The 8,665-nt window shown below is 40.1% G+C and overlaps 1 protein-coding gene across 4 annotated transcripts in view; it reads left to right on the top strand.

The window, feature by feature from the left end:
- Positions 1–1,008: 1,008 nt before the first annotated feature.
- Positions 1,009–8,665, top strand: part of WDR17 (WD repeat domain 17) — a 79,246-nt gene continuing 71,589 nt past the window's right edge. For all 4 annotated transcript variants that reach the window (XM_073798694.1, XM_019921576.3, XM_073798695.1 and 1 more), the window contains exon 1: positions 1,009–1,181. The gene's annotated coding sequence lies outside the window, so the exon portion shown is untranslated. The remainder of the gene's footprint in view (positions 1,182–8,665) is intronic.

Below are 8,665 nucleotides of genomic sequence, written 5' to 3'. Positions count from 1 at the left end.
TAAGCCCGTGCGCCACAACTACGGAGCCTGCGCTCTAGAGCCCAAGAGCCACAACTACTGAAGGCCAGCGCGCCTAGAGCCCGTGCTCCGCAACAAGAGAAGCCACCACAATGAGAAACCCGCGCACCGCAACGAAGAGTAGCGCCTGCTCACCGCAACTAAAGAAAGCCCGCGCGCAGCAACGAAGACCCAAGGCAGCCAAAAATGAAGAAATTAATTAATTAATTAATTTTTTAAAAGATCTGAAAAATGCTATTAAAAAACCAAAAAATTTATTAACTATTCAGAGTCTGACATATAATTAGAGCTCAGTAAATGTTATTAAACACATATTCCGAGTATATGAAGGTTTATTTTCTCCTGGGTGTTTGATAAAGGTCATTGGTAGTGAAGATATTTCAGAGATACGAAGAAGGAAATATGAATGACAGTGCCATTTCCATTCAACCAGATTCCACAAGGAAAATGTCAGTTTGCACACTTTGAGGGCAGGTGTATTAACTACATACAAATCCACCAACAGAGACAAATCGCATTCATAGGAGTTTTGCACAGAGCTTCTTGAGCCCAATCAGACGATAACGAAGTGCAGAAGAGACCGCATTCTGTACTCACCTTCCAGGTGAGCATCGAGGCTAGTGTAGCCTAGACTCTGAAGGAGGCTCAACTCCCTCCCTCAGGCTCCTCAAGAAGATGGGGTGATTTATTTATTGTATACTTGACTCATTTTCCTAGAAAGTGCAAACCCGGTGTGCGGAATCTGTTAGGTGGTGAGAACGCTGGCGGTTCACTGTTCTTTCCTCCACTTTCAGCCTCCCTGTAAACTCTGCTGAAGCCTAACCCAGGGCCTGGGAACCACAACTTCGGAGCCGACTCCCGGTTGCCAGGTAACCACCTGGGCGCGCACAGTCTCCGGGGGTCAGGGGCCGCCCCCGCCTCTCCCCAGGCGCTCCAATCAGCGGCCAGTGTGGCTGTCACGTGGGGCTCGGAGCGGGACCCGGAGTGCCGCGCGCGCTGCCAGGCTTGCGGAGCCCGCCTGCGCGCCCTTCAGACCCCGCGGCCCGGCAGCGCAGCCTCGGAGCCTGCGGCGCAGGAGGAGAGGGCGGTGCGGGTCGGGTCCGGCCGCCGCGCCCGCTTCAGCACCTTCCGCTGTCCGCCGCTGCGGTCGCCTCGTCCTGCAGGTAGGGGCCTGCGGGCCGCAGGGCGAGAGACGCAGGCGGACGCGGGCTGGAGGAGGGCGATCTTCGAGCGATGGGGCGTCGCGGGGCTGGTGGGGGTCCGCCCGCCCCCGCGACGGTCGCGGACCCGCGTGCGCGCGTCCTGTGGGGCTTGGCGGGCGATGAGGCCCCGAGCACCCGCGCCGCTCACCGGCCGACGACGGGACGCAGCAGAAGCAGCAGCAGCCCTTGCGCCTCTGAACTGCCCCTGGAGTGTCACCTGCGACCCTGACCGGGGACACTGCCTTATGTTTTAAGCTTATTCAGCCTCAGTGCGTATAGAGTCTAGATTGTCGCTCTCGTTACTGTGCCCACGGGCGCTTCTGTAAGGACCCCCGCCCCCCTGAAGGTGGCCTTCGTACTCAGGCTGCGGCAAGAAACCCTGGGGTCAAAGGGAAGCGCGTCCCAGAAAAAAGACAGTATTGAATCTCAGAGGCGCACTGTGTGCTAAGCGAATCTTAAAAATATAATCTTTCCTATTTTTCAGAAGCTAACAAACCCAGACTTACTTTTTTGCATGCAGATATTAAAAGGAGCAAGCATTGGAGCTGACTTTTTTTTTTTTTTTTTTACTATATTAAGTAAAAGCAGTTGATTTGAATGAAGTTTAGTGATGCCTTGGATCATGTATCAGAAGTAAAGCACCCTTGTTTTGTAACTTCCATGTCCATTTGTATATGTATTTGTTGACTTTTTTTATTTAAAAGTCTCCAACAATGGTTTGAAGAGAGAGATTACATTTCTTTCATTGTCTGAGTATTTCAGAAATAGATACCCTTCGGAGAAACTCATTTCCCTTCCAATTTTTATAACCGAAATTACGAGTCCTCCTTGAACATTTTAAGTCACCTCAAGTGAGAAGAAGCTTTCCCTTTAGGGTTTGTTTCTCTAACAGTAAATTCTTTGGGGAATTTCAAAGATTCTCTCCAGGTTTTCATATCTGATTTCTTGCTCACAAATCTCCTAGGCTCATCAACAGTGAGAGGATAGTCTTGGTGAGATTATCATAGAACACAGCATGGCCTTGGGTGTTATGTTGTCTCCCTCTTATTGGCATTAGTGGAGCTGATTCTGGGCTTGTGGTGTGGACAGGCCCTGCAGAAAAGCTCTCTTACATCCTGTTGAGATTCTGCCTCACTGGCCTAAGTGTGCAAGAAAGTGAGCATGGTCACATCTTACCTGTGTGAAGGCAGAGATCTGAGAAATAAGTCTGACAGTCTTTCCTGTTCTGTGATCTAAAATTAAATACAGTAATTAAATGCCTTTGAAAAGTTGTCAGTTAATTCATCAGAGTTTGGGGAACCGTGCTTTAGGTGATAGTTTAGAGATTAATGTTACAAATGCTAGGTTTAGGTCATTGCATTGAGAGTTCCTGGGAAGTTTGCTCCACTGGAATAAACCAAGGCTTGTTTGAAAGGGCCCAATGGAAAGAAAACTCATATACTTCTTAAGTGAGCTCCACAAACTTACTCTATATTAAAATGGCTAGTTGAATTTTGCTACTTATATTGAGCTGATTTTCCCTATGTTGATAGTAATAGGAATACTTAAAGAACTGTGGGTATCTCTGAAAAAAAAAAAGATATATTTACTTAAAAGTTTGAAATTCTTCATTCTTTTTATCTTTAATGATTAAATATTGCTGTACTAAAAACTTTTGTTACTACTCACACAATAATCCTATATATTCGAAAGCTGCAAATCAATTTAGCTTAGAAAATAATGTTTTTAAATTCCTCTGCTCCCAGTAGACGGACTTCTAGGGCTAGAGTGTTTTTTGTTGTGTTCTGTGGACTCTACCCTGCAGCCCTTAGCCTGAGCATGGGTGAGCTGCAGCAGCTTTTATATTGCTCAGAGAAGAGTAAGAGTATGTTTGTTTGTTTCTTTTGCCCCAGTAGATACTGGAAGTCCAACATGACTGATTAGATGTCCCTGTCAATAAAATATGTACAAATTCTCCATACTACGTAATTTTGCTTGCCTAAACTCTGTAATGAAGACTAAAATGAAATTCAAACAATTTGGAAGGATTCACATGTCCTTCCTGTATTCCAGAATTTATTCAAAATCAGATCTAATATGCAAGAAAGGTAATGGTTTACCAGATTACTGAATAACGTGTTTACCCAGCCATTCATGGTAATGATGAGTATACAAACATTACTACTACTTTCTGCAATTGCTGAATTATCTCATCTTGTATTTTGTATCTATTCCATGTAGCAGATTGAAATATTAAAGTGAAATTATGTATGTAGCTTCCAGTGTGTCTTCAGGAACAGAGATCTTACTGAGAATATTATAATCCATAGAAATCATATTAGGAGATTGGGAGGCATTTCTTACTAACTGACACCTCCTTTTCTTTCATGTGAGAAACATATATTAGACCAAGAGTGGCTGGCATTTTTCAGCATCCAAGACCATGCTGTGTTCTATGATAATCACGTGGAGATGATTCTCTCACTGTTGATGAGACTGTTCCTTGGAGATTGATGAGCAAGAAATTAGATATGGATACCCGGAGAGAATCTTAGAAATTCCCCAAAGAATTTACTCTGTAGAGAAACAGATCCTAAAGGAAAAGCTTCCTCTTGCTTGAGGTTACTGTTACTGTTCAAGAAGGACTTGTAACTTCGGTTATAAAAATTGGTAGAGAAATACACTAAAATGATCAACTTTGACCTTTGCCTTTGTGTATTGAAAGGGAAAAAAATCCCATCATGACTGACTAGAAGAATTTCAAAACTTCTCATGGTAAAACATGGGCTGTCACATGAGGAGACAAGTTTCAGGTTGTTTTTACTTGATCTCAATGACTAAACAAATATAACTTGAAATAGGCTAGACTTTGTTAAAAAAAAAAAAAGCAACCTGGAATTGGAGCCACAGGTGGCACGTGCATCTAGATATCACATTATCAGCTACTTGAGTGAGATAATTTTTTTTAATAATGATGAAGGCTTACTTTTTTATTACTTTACAGGTACTTACAACATTGATTTAGTAGCCTAATTATCTCCTAAAATTCTGGAACTCTGTATTCTAGTTTAGGAAATATATGTGTCACAGAAACAGGCAAATCTTGCACAGTAAGATCATAGGAGATAATTCAGCAATGTTATTTGCTATTAAAGGGATAATTGATAACTGTCATGTTCAGGAAAGCTCTTATCAAAAGATGCAAGAAATAATTTTCCATGCTTCGGTGAGGATGTTACACCATTTAAAATTTGGTTTATAAATTTGAATGCTCAGATGTGGAGAACTCATAGTGGAGGTTGTTAAGTAATTTACCTTATGTTCAGACTTGTTGTTCTCTTCCAGTTGTTGACACTTTAAGTTATGAGCATGTACCAGTATCTCAGGTGGGCTCATTTGCAATTATGTATAATAAGCTCAATTTCATTATCTCATACACAAAAAAAGTTTCCAATTGGAAAGCAGAAAATAGTTCTCATTACACAGAGCAGTCGTGTATGATGTGCTGTTGGAAAAACTTCATTTTTCAATACAATACAGCGCCACATGGAGCCCTGAAAATTGAATAGTTGGTTAATAAGAAGTAGGTAATACTTAATTTTGGCCCATTAAGATAAAACTTTTTGAATGAGTCTTAATGAAAAGAGTTATGCAAATTTTATTTTTAAGATAAACATGGTAGCAGGTTTGAAGGAGTCATTTCAGAATTTAAGCTAGAAGGATTCTTAGAGACCAGTCAATCTAACACCATTAACACTAAACACACAAAACTTAAGTTGCTCAAAATTGGGAAAATTTCAATGGGAAAGCTGGTCTGGAACCTCAGGCTCTAACACTCAGCATTGTGCTGCTCCCTAAAGAGGTGTAAAAATATATCACCTTTCTCTTTTATTATATTTCTTCAAGTGACTAATTCAAAAGTTTGAGTAGTTAAGATTTAGATCACTTTTGTATTTTTTAAGTAACTATTGTACATAATGAACAAATTGCATGTGTTTGGTCTCATCATATGGAAAGTTTGCTTAAAATATTAATTAAAAAGTGTTTTCCCACAATTCGTAAAATTTTTTGATTCGCTCATTAATATGATTTAAGTTTTTCTGCAAAGTCTTCTGTGATTTGGGGGGGATCCAGTTATCTTATAAATTCTTTATCCTAATGCACCTCAATGGTACTTAAGTGTACATAGCCATCACATCTACAATTGAATGTTAGAAATAAGAAGCTTTTGGAAGTTACATCTGAAGCCTGGATTATGGTTACCATTGGGTAAAATTTTGAAGTTGGACGCATTTATTTTCTAGACTTTCTGACCCTTTGGTACTAGACGCCATCTAGAATGGTGTTATTCGACATGTATCTTAGACCAGCATCCCCTGGGAGCATGTCAGAAGTGCACACTTCCAGGCCACAGCCCTGCCAAATCAGAATATCTGAGGGAGCACCTGGAATCAGTGTTTTCAGGAGGCTCGAGTGATTCTAACGCAAGGTCACGCTTTAGAGGTACTGATAGAAGGTACATTGTGCCACTGGACCTAGTCCTCTCTTGAACTGGTAGTGTTCGTATACAACTCCACCTTGGAAACTTTACTTAAACTACTAAATAAATGAACTCATTCCTGAAGATATTGAATACAATTGTGGATACATTTAAATTTCAATAGTAGCTTTTTGGACACAATATCTCACTTGCATTATTAATTACATTAGTTCATCTTTGTGGGAATTTTACGGTGGCTAAGGGAATAATTTTTGACAGGTGGCCCGTTGACTAGATTAGTAACCTGTCTCATATATGCACTGGTCCTGCCTTAGCTGATACAACTCCTTACTTATCAAACTTTAGGATTTATTTCCGGCCTCCTATCAATGTATGGATGCATATATAAAAGAAATTTTGGATGTAGTGACTTGGTGTGAGCTGTTTCTTAAAGCTTTCAAGCTTTAAATCCATTTGATTTCCTTTGCTGGTTTTTCTCAGCATTTGACAAAAATAAATTTTTTTTTTTTTTTTTGGTACGTGGGCCTCTCACTGTTGTGGCCTCTCCCATTGCAGAGCACAGGCTCCGGACGCGCAGGCTCAGCGGCCATGGCTCACGGGCCCAGCCGCTCCATGGCATGTGGGATCTTCCCGGACCGGGGCACGAACCCGTGTCCCCTGCATCGGCAGGCGGACTCTCAACCACTGCGCCACCAGGGAAGCCCTTGACAAAAATAAATTTTAACACCCTTGGCCCAGAACATGAAAATGCCAGTCTAACTGACTTGTTTCTGCCAAATGAGAATCCTGATTTTCAGACACAGATAACATAAAGACCCACCCTACTTTAAAAACTCGTATACAATGTCCAACTTACAGAACAGATGAATTCGAAGGGGGACAGGCATCCTCAGGTTTACAGAACAATTCATGCCATAGCTTCTCAAGTCCTCCTTCATGAGGAATGATCCTATTTATAAAAATAAAGCTACTTATTTTTGCTTTAATCCTACATCTTTTTTATGACAATGTTTACGTGTTTACTTTCATAATGTCTCTTTCAGTGGAATATTTACCTCTTCTTAGTTTATGGGTGAAAAATACGTGATCTCACTCTTGTATTTCTCTTTGGCTGAGTCTCTCAGAATGGTTAATTGAAGGTATATGAATGACCCTATTGTTCAAGAAAAGTGTATTACATCTTTGATCAAATTAAAAATCTTTTCCACATTGCAGGTCAAGAGATTCTGTAATCCTTCAAGCGCCTTGAAAATCTAATTTCGTAATTCAAATCCATATAATTTTCACTTTGGTGGTTAAAATGTAGGAAGTATAAAAATAAATATCTAGATGAATGATAGATTAAGTATATAGATGGATGATGAAATAACTACATTCACTTTGCCACATCTTTGAATTAGTGTTCTGGTCTTCTCCGTCTTACCTATAATCCTTTGTTTTGCTGATCAAATTGGAATTCATACTGGTATAAGTGGTCATTCTGTGAGTCCAAACTAGAACAACCATAATGACCTTATTCTTTTCTATTTGCTATCTAATCCAGGATTTTAACATAGGTTAATACTGTACTTTGTGACCTATTTTATCATCTAAGCTTTTAAGAACATTAGGATTTGACATATGTTGGGGATGCTGAGATATAATGTCCTGCCAAGCACATGAAAGGTAAATTTAGGAATGATTGAAATTTAAGAGATTAATCTGGTCAGTAGAAGTTACCAGAGGCAGTTTATCTGATAAACATCTTTGCTATTGTTGAACTGAGTAAGTAGTTCTCAAGCTTTACTCTGCTATATAAATCATCTGGAAATGATGTTAAAAAGCACGTTTCCAGACTCCACCCCAAGATCCACTGGCCCTAGATTGTGATCCAGGAATCTTCATTTTTAGCAAGTTTCTCAGTTAATTCTGATGCAAGAGACCCGAGAACCACACTTTGAGATGCACCGATTTAGAGATTTTTTAAAATTATATTTATCCTTGATAACCTATGGCTGTACATATCAGTGAAAATAGTGGTCATTTAGAATTATGGATACTAGACAGAGGAAGAAGATCTCAAGTCAGTGGGCTAGTGGCTGCTTAAAAAAAAAAACCTTCCACTTTTTTTTTTTTTGGCAATTTCCAAATGCTTTCTAATGAGCACGTATAGTAAATACTAACATATTAACTATATGTGCTCACTAGAATTTTTTGCATCACTCTGAGCATATAGTGTATTCAAATTTTAAACACTGATTTTCAACATGATATTTTTAGGTTTTTAAAAAAATTACTGTAGGCAATAGATTTCTATTAAGAAAATTAACAAACTTCTGAATAGGACAAAGAGGAGTTCAAGAAAACTACCCTGACTCTCTGCATGGTGATATGTTTGTGACCCTGACCTTTGAATACACATCTTTATATACTTTGATCGATTTTTCTCTTTCTCAATCCTCCCCGGAGTGCTTCCTGGTCAGAGTCTCTGCTTTTGCTGCTCCCTCTGTTTAGTGCGCTTTCACGTAGTACCTATGACATGACTATAGTACCTTTTAAAATTTTATTGTTTATTTATTTTTGGCTGTGTTGGGTCTTCGTTTCTGTGCGAGGGCTTTCTCTAGTTGTGGTGAGCGGGAGCCACTGTCTTCATCGCGGTGCATGTGGGATCTTCCCAGACCAGGGCTTGAACCCGTCTACCCTGCACTGGCAGGCAGATTCTCAACCACTGCACCACCAGGGAAGCCCTATTTTTACTTTTCATATAGTCAGATTTTCTGGTAAAAATACTTCATTTTCAACTATTTTTGTTCTTACATATTAAAAATATCATGTGACCTAAGCTAAAGAGAAGTATACTGTATCGATTGTCACTTTGTTACCAGTGGTTAGAATCACCAGTAACTGGAGGGTGTTGTCAGCTATATTGATTTGTTGTTTTCCAAGGGTGAGCTTTCAAATTGTTCTTAGGATGTAGCTGTTTAAT

The sequence above is a fragment of the Tursiops truncatus genome, chromosome 21, assembly GCF_011762595.2.
Source record: "Tursiops truncatus isolate mTurTru1 chromosome 21, mTurTru1.mat.Y, whole genome shotgun sequence".
Classification (NCBI taxonomy): domain Eukaryota; kingdom Metazoa; phylum Chordata; class Mammalia; order Artiodactyla; family Delphinidae; genus Tursiops; species Tursiops truncatus.
This window is presented reverse-complemented; position numbering and strand designations above follow the sequence as displayed.